The following is a 19149-nucleotide window of genomic DNA, read 5'->3' as shown; positions in this document are numbered from 1 at the left end:
ATCACAAAGTACCATAATTATTTCTATAAATAAAAATTGGCATAATTTGCATATTATCACTTGATTTCAATTAGGTGACACCCTATTCTGACCTCAGCATGATTAGCAAATAAATGAATTAGCACTATACTTGGGTTCTGTCGTAACTTAGTAGACTAATCTCCGCACATCAAAACTCGCGCGGAATGACCAGGCATACAAGAATCTCAGCTCGGCTTGCAGAGTGTTTATTAGTGTGATTTCATCAGCTTAGTTATCCGTAGCGGTTCAAGTCTTACACTCCTTCACATGGCTTCATAAGGCTTGCCTATGGTTACATTGGCTTAGTTAGGCACAGCTCTTAATTTTGGTTTACGCAGCCGCCACGCCAGCATGATCATGGCGTCTCTACGTCGTGAACCGGACAAATGCTGGGCTTATCACGGTCGCTCGAAAGAAGAAAAAAGAAAGAATACGTTTTGGCTGCCTTTTGAAAATTTTAGTGCAGTCGGGCTGTGCTTTTTTTTAATTTTTTTGGATGCGCAGAACGATTCGTTGCCATACAATTGGGAAACGACTACCCCATTTAACGCTACCACTTCCCGCCGTTCATCGTCTGTCACCGTTGACAATGAACGGCGGCAAACCAGACCACATCTTCAACTTTTTCCTTTTGTTTCTTTTTTTCTTGCTCTGACAATTTTATTACATTGGCCGAGATCCAAAAAATAAATGTCATCCGGCACGTGGTGCAAGACTGGCGAACTAAACGCCAATTTTCGTGAAAGCTGGATCTGCGGCCCAAAAGCACCCTTTTCTTTGTCATTTCACGAATCCTTCAAATAAAAGGAAAGCTTGGCCCTCGTAAGGCAAACAATGGCACATAAATCGATACATATGGAAAGCATCGACCAACTTAAAAGATTATCTCTAAAAGGGGTAATCAAAACTGCACCGCACTTCTCTCGTTTCACTGCTGGCGCCAGGGTTCGGAATGGGTCCCGCGGAAAGATATATGCACAACAGGCTGCCTGTCTGACCCACGCACGTCCTGTCACTCCGAAACGATCCTAAAAAATAAAAATACGTTAAAGAGCAGGGTGCCCTTCACAATGTGTCCTGGTGGTGTGGGTAGTGGACCATGGCGTCTCCGTAGCCAAGCGCCGTTACGTCGTGGTCCTCGAGTGCAGGAGAGTGGTTGCGCGCATTCGCAGGCATCGGGATCTCGTGCACCAAGGCACTAGGTCCCAAGTAACGTGGTGCAGGGTCGGGCGTGTAGGGGAACGTGTGTCCCGTTGCGTAGATGACACCGTCTTCGCGCACCAGGAAGAGGAGCACCTCGATGGGCTCACGCCCCCACTGCCAGCCCTCGCGGAAGGCCGAGATGTCAGGCACCACGCAGAGCAGGCACTCGATGCACCGGTACATTGTCTCAGCTTGGACGTTGCCGAACCAGACACGCAGGTTGTCCGCGAAGTTATCACCTGTGATCTTGAGCATGCCCTTGTCTCCATCATTCAGGCACAGGCTGTTCACGACCGGCACCTGCGTCACGGGTCCGGCGCCCTCGCAAAACGTGTACTCGGCCTTGTCCGTGCTGCTGAAGGTATACAAAGCGCTATCGTTGATGATGTCCTTGTTGGCATCCAAGAGACATGGCGTCTCCTGGAGTTGGATGATCTCCGGCGACATGCACAGGTACATGCGCTCACTGTCTTTCATGTAGAAGGCACACTTGCGCAGCTACGACACTGGGTCGTCGGCGTCGAGCAAGGCATTATTGGACCACCTTGAGGATGACGAGCCGTGGCTGTGCCATACCGGTCACCGAGCACACCAGCTTAACAGTAGAGCCGTAGTGGATGTATCCTTCGCGTGGTGTCAACACCTCGGCTTCACTATGGTTGTCGTCCAGCAGGTGGATGGTGAAGGCGCCCCACTGGCTCGAGCTTCCGTGGAAGTTTTTGCTGTCTACGATCAGGTAGCGCATGTTCACAGTGTGCGAGCCTAGCTGGTTTAAGATCGCCACCCGGGTGCCTGAGGCGATGCAGAGGTGGGCGGTGTTCAGTGGCTTGCTTGGCATGAAGATTAGCTTGATGCGCTTGCTTTGGAACAGGCCCACATCCTCACCATTGTCATGAAACAGGTTGATGGAGAGCATGAAGTGCTTGCGCTTGTCCGAGTTGCTGAAAAACGGCGTCCTGGTGGCACAGTAGTTCTGTTCGCCAAAGTCTAGCTGCTGCTTATCCTGGTCCGAGTTGCCGATGCCGATGAAGGCGCACAGATAGGCGCCGTGCTCGCTCTCGCCCGCACGAAGCAGCTGCTCCCGCTTCCGCTGCCAACCGTCGCCCAGCAGGTACACGCATGAAGGCGGGAAGATGAACTGCTTCTTGTTTCCGTACGACTTTTGGACGACCATGGCGTTCAGGATGACTATGATGTTGAGCGACAGCTCCCTCTTGCTGTCAGCCACCGTCGTGGCGGCAACGGGGCTCACCATGGGACTCGAGGGCAACTACAGCTGGGGTGGCTGAAGACCCAGGTGGGGTGAGCCCTGAGGCATTGGCAGGGGACGAGGACCGTTGGCGACCGAGCCGAGCAGCACGCTCGGATCGTTGTCCGACAGGCCACCACCACTCTGGTAGTAGCGCGTTGGTGGGCTCGACTCATCGACGGGCTGGCCGCTCCCCAGCTCCATAACTGTGGCTCGCTGCCGTGGCCGTAGTCACCGTAGCCGCCCTCGCCTGCACCCACGAAGAGGCCGTCGTCGTGCGGAGACTATAGTAGTTGCTCTCCGATGGGTTGCTCTTTAAAGGACGCAGACGATGCACGACGGAGAACGGCGCACATCAGAAACTAACGCACAGAAAAGAAGGTGGTGGACCTCACGTCAATTCACTCGCGACTACTTAATAGTTTTCGGTGAATACACCATTATTTATTAAGTGAGTATTCTTATCAGTATTCGACCTTTTGTAAGCGCTGATTGTAGTTTTTATGACGCGCAAGCGTTTCAGGATATTTTTTTGCGTTACGTGTGGGATTGTATCTTTATAGGATATGCTTGCTTTCCGCGCATGTCAAAATAAGCAGTTGTATTCATCCCCCACCGAACATTTTCGCTATCATATCTGTGTATATATACGCTGACGAACGACGACGCTGACGAATGCGTTCTATACGCTGACGAATGCGTTCTGCTCTGCAAAGAAACTCCGTCACAAGTGGTGGAGTCTGCTGGGTTCCGATCACCCTGGAGCTTCGGAATCACATTTTACGGTCCATTATGCCTACCGACGCAGGCGCCGCTCCAACTCCTCGACCGGCACCGCCTACTGTCCTCTGCGCCGGTTCTGCGTCTCCGAGATCCCCCTATTTTCTCAGGCACAGAAGACAAGGATGTTGATGACTGAACTTCTATGTACGAGCGAATGCTCACAACAAATGGAATAACGCTGCCAAATTGGCCTACGTCTCCTTCTACCTGTAGAACGTGACCAAGCTTTGGTTCATAAACCACGAAATGGAACTCCCAACGTGGTCCGTCTTCAAAACGAGCCTCACACAAGTTTTTGAACGGCCTGAGGTACGCAAACGCCGTGCCGAACAACGCTTGCCTATTCGGTCTCAGCAACTTGGGGAGATTTTCACAAGCTATTTTGAGGATGTTCTGGACCTTTGCAAGTGAGTCAACAGGTCGATGTCCGAAAAGCTTAGGATCAAGCAGATCATAAAGGGCATTGAGGACGACGCTTTCCAAATGTTGCTTTCAAAGAGTACTCGCACTGTCGTAGAACTGACCGAGTTATGTCGGAGTTTCGATCAGTTGCGCAGGCAACGTCTTTCCACCCGAGGTCCCTCTATGCCCGACGACTCTTTGTCCAGCCTATCCACCCTTGGCATAGCAGACGAACATGCGTGCCCTTCTTCTTTTAAAGATCCAAGAGTTCATCCGCGCTAAGGTCGCTTGTCAACTCTCTTTGATGTCCTGTGTACCAGATCAACCACGTGAATTAACGTCTACACTCCGCGACTTCATTCAGGACCAGGTCGCACAAGCTCTTCCTCTTGCCCGTGAACCGCCACCAGTCACCACACCTCTCACGTACGCCGAGGCCATTGCTCGATCTCGATAGCCTGCGTTCCAGCCAACACCTATGTATTCGCCGCCACCCTTTTCGCCACCGACCTATTCACCACTGCCTATGCCGATACCACTTCGGCCTCAGTTTTCTGCCCCCAAGCCGCAACTAGGCGTCTACTCCGACCAATGGCGGACCTACGACAACTGTCCGATATGTTTGCTTGTGGCGGTGTTGTCCACGTGGCGCATTATTGTCGTCGTCACCAGGCTGCTCCAATTATTCAACAAATGCCTTCTTTCGACCCTCAGTTTTCTTATGCGCCTCCAAGCCCTCCTTCCTCTTTCTTTCCACCTGATCGTCCACTCGGTCCCACCCACCGCTCCTCATCTCCACGTCGAAGTTCGCCTTCCCCTATGCGTCGCCGTTCCGCACCCACTAATCAGGAAAACTAACGGCCGCAGTTCCCGAAGCACGAACTGCGTCCCCGTCGCCATGCACAAGTTCTCGCCCCTGTCCAGCTAATGTCATTGGAGTGTCAGTCGATAGTATCGTTGTCATGAAACTTCTCGACACCGGAGCCGCTGTATCCGTTCTTTCTGTCCACCTGTGCCGCAAACTCCGAAAAGTTCTGACGCCATTATCCGGTCTCTCTCTTAGAATGGCTAACGCACAAAGCGTAACACCTCTCGCAGCCTGTACCACACGAGTTGTCATCCAAGTGATTGTGTATATCGTCGAATTCATAGTGCTGCCCTCGTGTTCCCATGGCATAATACTTCGCAGGGACTTCCATGCGAATAATAATGCCGTCATTGATAGCTGTCGCGCGGAACTTGATCTGTCTGCACTTCCTGATGTTAACGCTGTCGAAGCCTCCCTACCGTATTATAAACTGTCTGTTTCTGACGACACCCCCGTACCACCGCGCTCTTTTTTGCTGGTGACTGTGTCGTGTGACGCTATTTCCAGCGGTGATGTTCTATTTATGCCCTCCGCCCTGTTCTTTTAATGCAAATAATCTTCACTGCCCGTTGCTCTCCTCACTCTAAACCATGGCGTCACGAAGACGCTCGTTTACAGCACACTAGAAGGACCTTTATTTTTATTTCAAGGTGAATGTCTCGGTCACGTGCATCCCATCGACGCCCGCCACGTTTTGAACGCTCCATCTAGTTTACTTTCTACGGACCTCAGGGCACTCATTTATAACCCTGTTGCTGACCAGTCACTCCTTGACACTTTCCACCGCTTCATCAATGTCGCAACGTCTCCTTCAGAACGAAACCAGTTCGTCAACCTGCTGCAAAAGTTTCGCACTTCTTTTAACAGCCACACATCTGGCCTCAGTCGCACGTCGAACAAATCTCACAAGATTAACAGAGGAAGCCATACGCCTCTACGGTGGCGTCCCTACCGAGTTTTAGCAACGGAGCGCCGTGTTATTGACGACCAGGTTGCCGACATGCTCCAGTAGGGTATTGTACAGCCTTCTAACAGTCCCTGCGAGTCACCGGTCGTTCTTGTTAAGAAGAAGGACGGCTCCATTCCGTTATGTGTCGACTACCGACGCTTAAACAAGATCACCCTTAAGGAAGTTTACCCGATACCGCGAATAGACGACGCCCTTGACTGTTTGCAGGGAGCAGAATACTTCTCTTCACTGGATTTACGTTCTGGATACTGGCAAGTTCCTATAGAAGCATCTGACCGACCGAAAACAGCATTTGTCACACCCAATGGATTTTACGAATTTACCGTTACGCCTTTCGGCCTTTGTAATGCTCCAGCCACTTTTGAAAGAATGATGGACATTATTTTAAGAGGCCTGAAGTGGAACACATGTTTACGCTACCTCGATGACGTAGTAGTCTTGTCCACCGATTTCGACACCCATTTAAATCATCTCGAGCACGTCCTCTCACGCCCCGCCGACGCCGGCCTTCAACTCAACCTCAAGAAGTGTCGTTTTGGTGCCCGGCACCTCATCATTCTTGGCCACGTCGTATCGCGGGACGGCTTACTTCCCGACCCCGCCAAGCTTCGAGCAGTCGCCGATTTTCCAAAACCAAAGAACCTAAAGGAATTTAAAAGTTTTGTCTGCTTGTCATCATACTTCCAACGCTTTATTCGAAACTTTGCTTCCATATGTGCGCCCTTACGGACCTTTTTAGCGGCGAAAAGGACCTTTACAATACTGTTGGTAGTTGGTACTTGCTTACTCAGATGCTTTGACCGCAAAACCGCAAATAACACACACACACACAAGGTAAAGAAACACTCAATGACAAGCCACTTGTGCTTGTCGTTGAGTGTTTCTTCACTTTGTGTGTGTGTGTGTGTTATTTGCGGCCAAAGCATGTCAGTAAGGACCTTTCCGCCTGGTCACCAGCATGCGACGATGTGTTCACCAAATTACGCCACCGGCTAACTTCACCACCTATCCTCCGCCACTACTATCCTGCCGCTCCCACGGAGGTTCACATTGATGCCAGTGGTGATGGACTTGGCGCTGTGCTCGCGCAACGAAAGGCAGGGTTTGATGAATATGTCGTCACATACGGAAGATGAACTTTGACGAAAGCCGAGGCTAACTACTCTGTGACCGAGAAAGACAGTTTCGCTATTATTTGGGCCTTTTGAAAATTTCGCCCCTACCTGTATGGTCACGCATTCGACGTCGTCACTGACCACCACGCCCTTTGTTGGCTATAGACACCTAAGGACCCTTTCAGATGACTTGCTCGCTGGGCGCTCAAACTTCAAAAGTACGACTTCAACGTTATTTACAAATCCGGTCGTAAGCACACGGACGCCAACGCCCTTTCTCGCTCACCCATATCAGATGAAGGTGTTTGCCTTTCTTCCCTCGAGCCTGCACTTGCGTCATCCGCCTTGCACAACATGACGGTGGAACAACGAAAAGATCCCTAGATCAGTGGCCTCATAAGCATTCTTTCTGATCCTCGCACTCCTTCGCCGTCTCGCGCTCTCCGCCGCCAGGCTAGCAACTTTTGCCTAAGGGATGTTTTCTTTATCGACACAGCTACCTTACCGACAGTCACAAGTGTCTCCTTGTGATACCCCGCCATCTTCGAGCTGTTATCTGCGAAGCTTTCCCCGCTGACCCACAGTGCGCCCACGCACGCCTCTTCAAGACCTACGCTAGGCTTTGACTCAAATTTTATTTGCGTGGCATGTATACCTATGTGCGGAAATTTATTCGCTAATGTGCTCACTGCCAACGACGAAAGTTACCTCCCAGGCAAGTCTACCCGTCACAAGCTCTTCCTTGCCCTAGTCGACCTTTTGATCGCATCGGCATTGACATTTACGGACCACTACCATCAACTCTAGCGGGTAATCGCTGGATTATTGTTGCGATAGACCATCTCAAGGCATTCTGCAATCCTTCAAAGCCGACTAAACCGAAGTTCACGGGATCGGTTCATAATGAAAATTTGATAAAAAATATTTTTAAAAGAACGAACAACACAAACAACACAACACAAACTACACAAACAGCTCATTTCAATAACCATTTTTGTATCTGTGGTTCAATGCAGCGGCAAGTGAGTGAAAAGAAAATGACTAAGTCTGCGAAGAAACTCTGAGCTGAAAGAGCTCAAAGCAGTTTCAGAAACACCGCTGAACAGCTGCTACAAGTTGTGAGGGAGATGTGGCTCTCAGGATAAGTTTTTCGTGCAGCTATGTATCTTTCAACACGCCTACAGATGCTGCGGTGTACTCGCCCTACATCCATTAAAGCTAATCAAACAAATTGATTGATATATCTGTCTCTTGATTCAAACTAAGGCTTAATGTAAGGGTTCTGAAACTGACATAAAATTCAATATCACTCTGCATTATATCGCCAGTAAGTCAGTGCCATTAAAACAATTTTAGAATTACCTCTGTCCAAACATCGCACATAATTATTACATATTTAGAGGTTACAAAGGCTCCATCACAATGTATCTTGTCGCACCCATTATTTTCAGAACAGCGATTTCGGCATAACTCGGGGGCACCTTTCGAGTCTTACCCGCATATATTTACGCCACAGGAATGGGGACAGGCATGCCTGTGCCCCTGGGAGGCAAGGTGTACTTTATTGCAGAAAACTCACTATTTCAATGTGACCTTCAAGCTTGCTATCGTACTCAATAAACGATGGACCTTTTCAGTGAACAGCCACACAGCCCGAGGAGAGTGTTTATGAAGCAACTGTCGGCACAATAATCTTTGTTTTGCGCATATGTTTAAAAGTACCTGAATAAAAACTCCTAAGTAGTGTTCGCTTGCTGTACCTGCCAAGGCATACACGAAAAAAAAATTGGCCCTGTATCTGCAAGTTAATCTGCAAATGTCCAAAGACGATAGTCGTGCGTGTGGAGAGAGTGAACAAAACATTTATTTGATATTCTGCGCAAGAAATCGGTCAATGGTATTCTGGAGGCGCTGCGTTAGAGTGCCTCGAGCGTGCAGCGGAGGTGAACGAGCGCATCAAGTCATGTCACACGTGAGACATGAGCTCTATCTGGCAGTATTCTTGGAAAACGAAGCGCGTGCTCTGAGACGGGCGTGCGCGCTCGTCTCAGAGGTGATAAGGGGTAGAACGCAAGGCGAGGGGTAGGTGCCACAACCGTGTCATCTTAGCAAGGCGTTGGAAACACTCGCCTTTTCATGAAAGTGGTGCATGGTCAGCGTATCGTGATAAACGCTACGGTCTTTCGAATTACTTATGTATGCCTTTCCTCTTACAAGATGGACATACAGAATATAAACGTGTTATTATGGTGCCTCAAATATGCGCAATAAATGCTTTTTAATTGACAATCGCACAAGTATGAACGCTGAACGTTGAACAACATTGGTGGCCGCTGCGGATGGGGTCGGCCGTTTGGGGTATGACTTGTGCCGTTACGAGTACCCGGTACGGTTAAGAGTGGACAAACAGATAAATGTACAGACAGACAGACACCAAAATTTCTGCGTCGAAGGTACCAAAAAAAGACTGTCGTCTTTGAATAAATGTTTCTCGGACATAATTCTAGCAAACGATTTATCACATAGCCGTCGGCCGAGCTTCGGCAAGCATACACAAACAAATGGTGGCTGGGACGAAAAAAAAAACGCTTTATTGCGCCTTGCAAGCCTATTTCGTAGCTTGACCTAACGAGGAGAGAGAAAGGGAAAGGGTGAAAAACCGCTATCGCTTCAGCGATTGACAGAAACACGAAGGAAGGAAAGGAGGAAGCACAGTCGCAGAGTTTGAAACACAATTTCAAATACAAAGTGATGAAAGCGTGTAAATCACCTTACCCCTTACAAGTAGCAAGGTCAATAGTATAACTTTGTTGAAACCAAGTCTACCGCGCGTTAACCATTCAAAAGGATAAACATTGTCCCTCCCAATTAAAAAGTAGCGGCGTGGCATTTCTTGACAGGGTCGCATACGTTCACGTTTGCAATAACTAAATCTGCACCTGGCAAAGACAGATATGAGGGCTGATCAGCGATCACAGTGGGAAAATGTAAATGTTTCCCAAAAGATGCACACAATTTGTGCCCAAACATTAAAAACGCGAAAAGAACTGTAAGCTGATACGTTTATTACTACAAATCAGGAAAGACTCAAAGCACCATTTCCTTTGTTTTTCAACAAATCCTTAAGGTGAAAAAAGATGGCCCTCGTCAAAGCAAACAACAGCACAGAGGTGTTTGTACAAGAAAACAGTAGCATCGACCAAGTGAAAAAGTGATCACCGAAAGGAGTAGTCAAATCGCCAGTGTACTTTTCTAGTTTCACGGATGGCGTCAATCTGGACGCTGCGTCCAGTGGGAAGAGAACTGCACGATATGTTGCCTCTGTGTTCCACGCACGTCCTGCCACCGTTTAACGAGGCACAAACAAAAAATACGACAAGTGGGTGCCCTTTATGACATGCCCTGAGAAGGCGGGTAGGGACTCGTGGCGTATTCATAATCCTGCGCTGTTATGCCGTGGTCCTCGGGCACCAGTTCCTGAGTGCGCGCCTTAGTGGGCCTCAGGACCTCATGCATCAGGGCTGGATACGGACTGGCTCCCCAGCGGCGCGGTCCGGGCTCTGGCGTGTAGGTGAAGGTGTGTCCCGTGGCGTAAATTACGCCATCGGAGCGCACCAAGAAGACGGGCACCTCGGTGAGCTGGTGCACCCACTGCCAGCCCTCGCGGAAGGCCGTGATGTCGGGCACCACGCAGAGCAGGCACTCGGCGTGCTGGTATATTGTCTCGGCTTCGACGTTGCCAAACCAGGCGCACAGGTTGGCCGCGAAGTTCTCGCCCGAGATCTGGAACATGGCCTCGTCTCCACCACCGTTCAAGTGCAGGCTGTTCACCACCGGCACCGGCGTCACGGGTCCGCCCACGGGTCCAGCACCCTCATAAAACCTGTACTCGGCCTTGTCCGTGCTAATTATGGTCCACAAGGCGCTGTCATTGATAATCTCTTTGTTGATGTCCGTGCTACACGGGGTCGCCTGGAACTGGGTGATCTTCTCCTGAGACAGGCACAGGTACAAGCGCTCGGTGTCTTTCAAGTACAGGGCGCACTTGCGCAGCTGCAACACCGGCTCGTCGGCGTCGAGGAAGACGTTGTGCTTGTCCACCTTGCGGATGATGAGCTGCGGCAGTGTCATGCCGGTCACCGAGCACACCAGCATGACAGTGGAGCCGTAGTGGATGTATCCGTCGCGCACTGGGAACTCCTCAATTTCGGACACACGGTCGTCCAGCAGGTACATGGAGAAGGCACCCCACTGGCTTGGGCTGCCATGAAAGTTTCCATCGTCGACGTGCAGGTAGTGCGTGATCCTGGTCTGCGAGCGCAGCCGGTTGAAGAGCGCCACGCAGCTGCCCGAGGCGATGCAGACGTCGGCGTTGTGCGGCGAGTTCTTGTTTGTGGTCGGCTTGGATATTACCTTGATGCGGTTGCTCAGAAATACGCCCACCTCCTCGCCGTTTCCATGAAAGAACTTGACGGACAGCATGAAGTGATTGCGCTTGTTCAAGTCGCTGACGAACAGCTTCTTGGCGACGTACTAATTCTTGCCGTCAAAGTCCAGCTGCTGCATTTCATGGTCCGAGTTGCCGATGCCGACGAAGGCGCGTAGCTGGGTGCCCTGCTCGCTCTCGCCCGCGCGAAGGAGCTGGTCGCACTTGCATTGCCAGCCATCACCCAGCAGGTAAACGCACGCAGGCGGGTAGATGAATCGCCTCTCATTTTTGTACGACTTTAGGGCGACCTTTGCGTGTAGGATGACTAACACCATGTCGCCGCGCTCGCGCAGGTAGCGGTCCATGGCGTCGCGCGTTAGCCGCCTCTCACCGCCACCCATCGTCTCGGCAGCAACGGCACTCACTATGGGACTGGGGGGCAGCTGCGCCCGGGGCACCTGACGGTGCAAGTGGGGTAAACCCTTGGGCACAACCGGGGAACCGGAATCCCTAGCGACCAAGCCTAGCAGCTTGCTCGGTTCCTGGTCCGAGAAGGCGTTGCCTCTCTTGTGGTACCGCATGGTTGGGCTTGACATGCCAACGGGCTGGTGACCACCCAGCTCCATGAGCAGCGCGCTGTCGTGGCCGTAGTCATCGTCGCCGGCCATGCCAGCACCCACTAGGGGCAGTGGTAGTGTTGATATGAATAGTTGTACTGCGAAGTGTTATTGCTCTTCCAAGGATGCAGGCGATGCGCAACGGAGAACGGTGCATATCAGAAACTAGCGCATGGAAAGAAGGTTCCGGACACTACGGTGGTTGGTTCTACTCAATTCGCTAGCGTCGACTTGATTTTCTTGAGAAAGTACACTCTTTATCGTATGTGCATTTTTATCAGTATTCGAGCTTCAGTGATGACAGATCATAGTTTCGTTTCATAGGCAAATATTTCTGAAAATGTTTTGCGTTACGTGGGTGGCAGTATCTTTAGCATATGCTTGTTTCCTACGCAGTAATAGTGCTACCCATTCTTAAATTAAGCTGCTGTTCTCGCCCCCCTCTCCCGAACATTTTTTTTATTTCGCATTTGTGTTTATACACGCACACAAATGCACACGCAAAGGTTGCGCGTTCGTAGCGTGAGTGTAATAATTTGTGTGTTAGTGCGTATATCATGTGCGTGCATTCATAGTGTGCGTAATTTACGTGCATATATCTGCTTTGAATATCATCTAGAAAGAAAGTCTTCAGAAACAGATGACCTTATTAAATTCAAACCTGGGTTCAGATTGATCGGTGAACGAAAAGAAAGAAGCACTCCTATTACAGCCGTAACTACGATTTCACTTGTCTCAAGACAAACTGGCACAGCCGTAACTCTGTTCTGTAATCAAGAGAGTGGCATTTGTATTCAGCTAGCTTTTTACCGGACAACAGAACTCAATGGGGTACTTGCAATAGCAGAACGAGTCTCAGCGTGTACAGTTACCTTAAAAACTGCAACGAAGTTTCACGTTTCCAGAAGTGGTTCAGAATGCGTAGTACATGCTGGGTAAACAATGATGTAGAGCGTGAAAAAGCTTACAATTACGTATTTAATTCATAATCAGTGCTCTTATTGTGAGCTAGCAGACGACGCGGAGCTCTAGCAGTTTGCCCGGGCAAATCGGACACAAACTGAAGTAACGTCAATTACAGCTCACCATGGAGTAACATAAAAATTAGGAGTGGTCACTCTGGCCAGAAGAGGTGGCGCTACGCAGTTTCATGCTGGCCGTAAGGAAGTAACACATCACTCACTGCTTTCAAGAAAACCCGCGTACTAGTTTTTTAGTGTATTACACGTCTACGTGTCTTTGCAACTGCGACTTTCTCATCCGTCTTTATTGTTTCGCGTGCACATGGTCGGGCAGGATCTGACATGAATCGTATGCGAGAGAAGTCCACACGATGTCGACGTGATGGCAACGTGGTCACGCTCCGTGTTCATGAGCATTTAAGGCAATGAAGAAGTACGGACAGCAGCAAGGAGACGTGTTAAAGGGTGTGCGATAAGGTGTCTGGCACGCGTCGTGATCGTCCATTGTTTTGTCTGCCTCTGAGCTTGGCTGCTGCCGTAGATACGAACGCCATCATTACTTTGTAATGTGCGTATTGCCTTCGTCATTGAACCCTTAAACTAACATTTCTCGCATAGTGCTGTTCGGCGCAGAGAGCATTTTAAATGCGAAGCATTTCTTACGAACTTCGGTGACTTTGAGTGTCTCTATCTATCTATCTATCTATCTATCTATCTATCTATCTATCTATCTATCTATCTATCTATCTATCTATCTATCTATCTATCTATCTATCTATCTATCTATCTATCTATCTCTCTCTCTCTCTCTCTCTCTCTCTCTCTCTATCTATCTATCTATCTATCTATCTATCTATCTATCTAGCCGCCTACGACTTTTAGCTCTCTTGGCCGTTTAGATCATATGGGATCTATACCGAATCGGTATGGCATAACACGACTGTATGACGAGCATATTATACTTTAGTCATAACGTGAAAATTGTGACATGTACATCATGAATGTCATGCTTTATATTTCATGGTCTTGCTGCTCTTGCGGTGGTTTCGTTTGCATGACATATTGCAAAACCGGTATGAAATCGACGCCGACGCCAGCGGAGAATTCCAACCGAGGATTTCCATATAATTGCTATCGCAATAATGCGTGTGTGCGAAATTAAAGAGGCCGAAAACTGAAGTCACCGCTGGCAGGACCGAAGATGGTGTCTCTTTGGATAATACGCCCGAAAGTACTGAATCAGCCATGAAGGCGGTCGTCCTTTCGTTCGTTTCATCTGGTATTTATGCGCACAATAATCTGGGAGAGTTCGCACCACTGACGAAAACGACTGTTCCATTTTTGCCGTCATGGTTACATATGAGTGGCGCTGACCAACACTCCGCGGTTATCACTGACATTAATACCCGAGGACGTGATCAAGTGAATGACCGCCGCCGCGGCTGAAATTGCAGAGCATCGATGCGTTATCGATACGTTGCAGGCTAGGGCCTTGACGGAGGCAAGTTATATTTTCATACACCTAATTTCTTGATATCTACAACACAATTGCTTCAAAGCGCTTATAACGTCCCGTATATCGTTCCGGTCTTCGTTAATGACTGGGTCCCATCTTTCACACATCGTGGGGGTTTCGTTCCGGCAGACATTGATGCCTTTCAGGCAGTATGCAAGGGCCTAGTACTGTCGCTCTGGGTAAACTTGTGTGCACAAACACAAACGACAACAAAAAAGGAGAGACAGGGACATGTGCAAACTTTCAACTGAATTAAATTCTTCGTCACCCTTCATATATATAGTCACATTTATAACATAGTCAAGTGGTCACAAGTTCATAACCAAACATCTTACAGCAGGCCACGCGAAAAATCACGCGCACTATGAAAAAATGATATTTACGTATCAACACAAGCTTTGCCTCTTGCAGCGATATAAGTAAAAGGCTTCCATCAGTTCATGAGTTAACTACAAAGAGTTAGAAGGATGTTGTGCGGTTTTGCAGGTGGAAAATTCTACAGAGTTTATGCTTTCTGTGGATGTAGAGGATCTATTTTATGCCGTACCTCATGCGCAATTTGCGTCTGTTCACGAATGTATTGAAACAAATGGAGTCATAGCTTTTTCAGAATGCTTCCGTCTTGATGGTCGATAATTTTATGTAAATACTAGAATTTTATCTTCGCTCTACCTTTGCTTCATTTCAGGATGGTTCTTATCTGCAGAGTCAAGATATTTGTATTGGATCGTGTGTAACACCTGTTTTATGCAACATTTTCTTGGCAGACGTTGATCGGTGTTTAGTTAGCACTCTTGACGAAAGATGTATTGTCAAAATATTTAGGGATGTGTAGGAGGAGGAGGAATAAACTTCATTATAAGAAACCAGCAGGATTATGTGGCCTGGCCTAGGCCTCCCATGAGGGGGCGTCATATGCTTGCCTCAACGCCACCTCACGGGCGTGCTGGGTCGCCCAGTTTTGGTCGTAAAGAGCGGGGCTCCGATGAGCGTCATGGAGCTTCGACGAAAGGGTCGTGGCGTTAGTGTGTCTGTACTGTGCTGCGCATGTGGACGATTTTTTTCATTTTTTTAAAGAACCCCCCTTTTACTTTTTTCGACAACTCTGTTGATGCTATTCTTAACGCTTTTAAACAGTGCGGAAAGGGCTTGACCTTCACCTATGATTTTGCCACTGGCAACTCACTGCGGTTTTTAAATCTACGTCTCGTTTCAGCTGACAACCTATGTTGGCGTTATAGTCCCCGTGAGCAGGAGGCCATTTTGCCCTATGTGATTCTGCGCATTCCAAGCTTGTAAAAGGGGGCATTGCAAAATTGTGTCTCGGTTCCACTCTTCGAAAATCATGCACACATACAATGCAAGATAGCTTTAATGATCAGGTGTCGCGTTTAATTGCCTTAGTATCCTTGTACAGTAGTGACGGCAATCGCTCAATTTCTTCTGCGTGATGCCAAGGCAGGCCATTCCAGCGTGGACACTGGCCTGCATCGCAGGTGGTGTCCAGAGGTGATGCGTTACCTGAAAAAAATAACGAGTAGGCACGTTGTGCCGATTGTGTTGTCCGCCCCGCGTAAGCTGGCTGGGCCTTGTCCAAGAATCTCCTCTGGCGAGAACAGATCCAGTCGTTGTGGAAAAAAGCGCGCGTTTGTGTATGTGAAATGCGCGACGACTGGTGCAGTCTACGAAATATCGCAGTCTTGTGGGAAATTTTACGTAGGTCACACGGCGCGTTGTGTATACGACTGTGCAAGGAAACACGAGCTTTCACTTGGAAATAACGGGATCACACATTTGCCCGCGCATTGCAAAGCTTGCATGTGCTCACCGATTTTCTCAGAGAATAGGATTTTGGGTCGAAGTGCTGATACCACAGCCCGTGAACTGGTGAAAGCCTTTTATATCACTGCAAGAGGCAACGCTTGTGTTAGTGATTCGTCAGTATCATTATTTGATAGTGCGCGTGATTTTTTTGCGCGGCCTGCTGCAAAATGTTTGGTTATGAACTTGTGACCGCTTGACTATGTCAAATGCGGCCATTTATATGATGAATGACGAAGAATTAAATTAATTTGAAAGTTTGCGCTCGTCCCTGTCTCTTTTTTTTGTTGTCGTTTGTCTCTATTTGCGCACACAAGTTTACCCAGATTTATGAAACAACTCGCCCAGCTACAAGTTTTGCTATAGTACTGTCACCTTGCCGGCTATTAATCGAGACAGCAGGCAAGGCCGTATTCACGACTACAAACACAAGAGCAGACCCCCCAGCGTTGTCTCTATCGGAAATTCAGAAGATGCTGCTTGTGCTGCTTGTTTTGTTCTGTCGCCTTGCCGGCTACTAATCGGGACAGTATTTGGTGCTAGACTGGCTGGCATGTTCCTGTATGTGCTGCTGTGCACGCTTTTTCGCGCCAGCGTAAAACATTCACGGAATGAGATGCGTTCCACGGATATCCCAAATATACCCACTTAACTTTCAAGATCCGTGACAGAGGAGCGAAAGTTGCTTGATAGGAGTGGGGTACTTTCCTGAGTATCATCGGCGAAAAGGAACTGTGCATCTCCGACTATCTCCGAGCACTGAGCTCGAAAACGGTGAAATAAGTTCCGACATGCCGTCAATGAGTGGATTCATAATTTCGCTTCAAAACATAGAAAACGTTTGTTTGCATGCTGGCAGAAAGTTGTTGAGAACAGTGAGAGAAGGCTTCTTGTGGCGTTTCTAGTACTCAAAGAAGAAAAAAGAGCGCTATTTGTAGAGAAATGCGTAGTCGTCGCAAAAGACATGACAGTCATTAGTAGCCGTCACCATCGCTTAGCCAAGTCGCCCGGCAATGCAGATACATCACCCTATGGGCCGAACTTCCGGAACACATAGAAAAGCTGCAAGTGTGTTCATGTTGTCCCAATGCGTCAGCAGGCAGCCTCACGACTAATGACCATGGAGTGCTCACCGATACCCAAAAGTGCGGTCTCTGCTCGAAGCTTTGGCTTCAGCTGTGCTAACAGGTTTCATTAGAGGATTTCAAGAATAATCACAGGAAAGACATGCTTGAGAAAAGCGCCACACGCGCAGCTTTTCGACTGCCTATGTTGCTAAAGAATGTGACTGATAGGAAAACAAAAGCTGGCTACACAACTAGACAAAAGGCTCGGGATTGCGACACATTGTTGTAATTTATTTTAAGGCATGAACAACACAGTCACAAGAGAGGATATAAGACATTTTAATTGTTTTTCTAGCGCCCTAAAATTAATTGTGAACGTACACCAACTAGCAACAAACGAACTGATTCGTATGTTATGCTATCAAGCATTCTTTATCATGGGCAGTTCAGAATGCCATAATTATACTGTGTTTGCGTAAAATATTACCCAGTGTCAAAAGTCTACACCGCTGAAATATTATGTAGTATCAAGTTCCTGCGGCAGCACAACAAGAAATTCTTATACTGTTTGCAAAGCTCTTTCGGAACGGCCACCACAGCGTCTTGCCACGACGACTGCGCGTTTTCGTCTGCTAGCAGAGGCTCGTGGCACCGCCAGCACCACCAAACCGGAAGCTGTCTTGGCAACGTGTGACGGGTCGTCTGACGCGGGGAGTTTTGCAACTTACCTAGTTCTAGAAACGTTGACCTCACCTGTCGCCATCGTCGCCATTGCTCGCGGCCCTTTCCCGCTGAAAACATGAGACCTTCAAATCTAGGCAATGCCCACAATGTTGCCAACGAGTGTTTTCCCTCTGTGCATGCGCCAGTATTCGTCCGTACCATGGAGTTAATATACTGATGCTGTATTAACTCTATGGTCCATACCTAGGAAGAGGTTTTTGGGGGATTTTTTGATCTAGGGATTTTCGATGGTAGCATCGTTACGTCGCAGCCGAGCTTTTCGAAACGCCGCCACGCCGCTTCACCGGTCGTTGAGGCCTGATGGGTGTTCTCTGGAAGTACTTGCATACCTTTCGCCATGCTTTGTCCTCGTGAGTCATGCAGCTTTTGTGTCGACAACGTGGTACACGAACCGGTGCCTATAGCGATTTCAACATACAACGGCTAGATAGACAGACGCCGTAAGCTGCAATGCGCTGTCTTGCCACAACAGGTAAACATATGACTCTTTTATTTGAAGATTTTGTCTGCCCTGCTAGTCGCTGTGCCATGTGTAACAGCCCGAAAAGTCTATTCATGTCAGATAGCTATGCTGCGAGATTCGAGAACACTTTCCCAGAGGCTCCCCATGTAGATAAGCACAAAAGGGCTAAATTCTCTGAGTCATCCTCCCGTTACCCTGATATGCTAGAATGGCGAAATTAAAGTGTTTCGCGTTGATCATTTGGCAGTGCGGTAATAACGCTGGTATAATGGCAATGGCCTTGCATGCTTAGGTTGAAACATACATACGCACGCTTTTGAGGAACTTCGATTAGTTCCTGTCGAAATAAAAATCATTGCTTCAAGCACGTTAAGAGATACTGCCCAAACACCTTTTGTCTCCGTAGCAAACGCACATGGCCGTGAGGCCGAACTTGTGAAGTTCAGTTTGATCAATTTGTATATGTTTTTACTACGTGCTTCTTCGCAACGCAAGTGTGCATAGCGGTGAAGCCGCACATGTAAACGTCAATTCGGTCAATTCGTCTTTGACTTTACCACGTGCTTTTCCGCGGCGCACGCGCATGACAGTGAAGCCGAACTTGTTATTGCACTGCATCGTTTTTGTTTGTTTGTTTTTTTGCAGGTATAGTTCAGTTCCAAGTTCAAACCGGTACGTATTTTCCTTTACGTTAATTGAAGGACTTAAATTTTTTTGAATTATGTGGAGGCATTTGTCAATGACTTGCCACCAAAATCCCAAACTCTCATATTACGGAAGAACACGTAATATTTTGGTGCTCTCTACACACTGCTGCACCAGGAAATCGACATGGAGGCTGCCTCTCATGTGAATACATACTGGGTGACAGAAGCGCCAAGGGGTGAATCTGTAAGCAACAATTCAGTCGAGCTGACAT

At 48.4% G+C, this 19149-nt stretch overlaps 2 pseudogenes; both read right to left on the bottom strand.

Moving 5' to 3' along the window:
• Positions 1-643: 643 nt before the first annotated feature.
• On the bottom strand, positions 644-2872 carry LOC119185305 (recombining binding protein suppressor of hairless pseudogene; annotated as a pseudogene).
• A 6784-nt stretch (positions 2873-9656) lies between these two features.
• LOC119186336 (recombining binding protein suppressor of hairless pseudogene) lies at positions 9657-12023 on the bottom strand (annotated as a pseudogene).
• Positions 12024-19149: the final 7126 nt, after the last annotated feature.

This window comes from Rhipicephalus microplus, chromosome 7, assembly GCF_043290135.1.
Source record: "Rhipicephalus microplus isolate Deutch F79 chromosome 7, USDA_Rmic, whole genome shotgun sequence".
NCBI lineage: Eukaryota > Metazoa > Arthropoda > Arachnida > Ixodida > Ixodidae > Rhipicephalus > Rhipicephalus microplus.
Note: the sequence above shows the minus strand (reverse complement) of the source record. Positions and strands in the feature narration are given on the sequence as shown.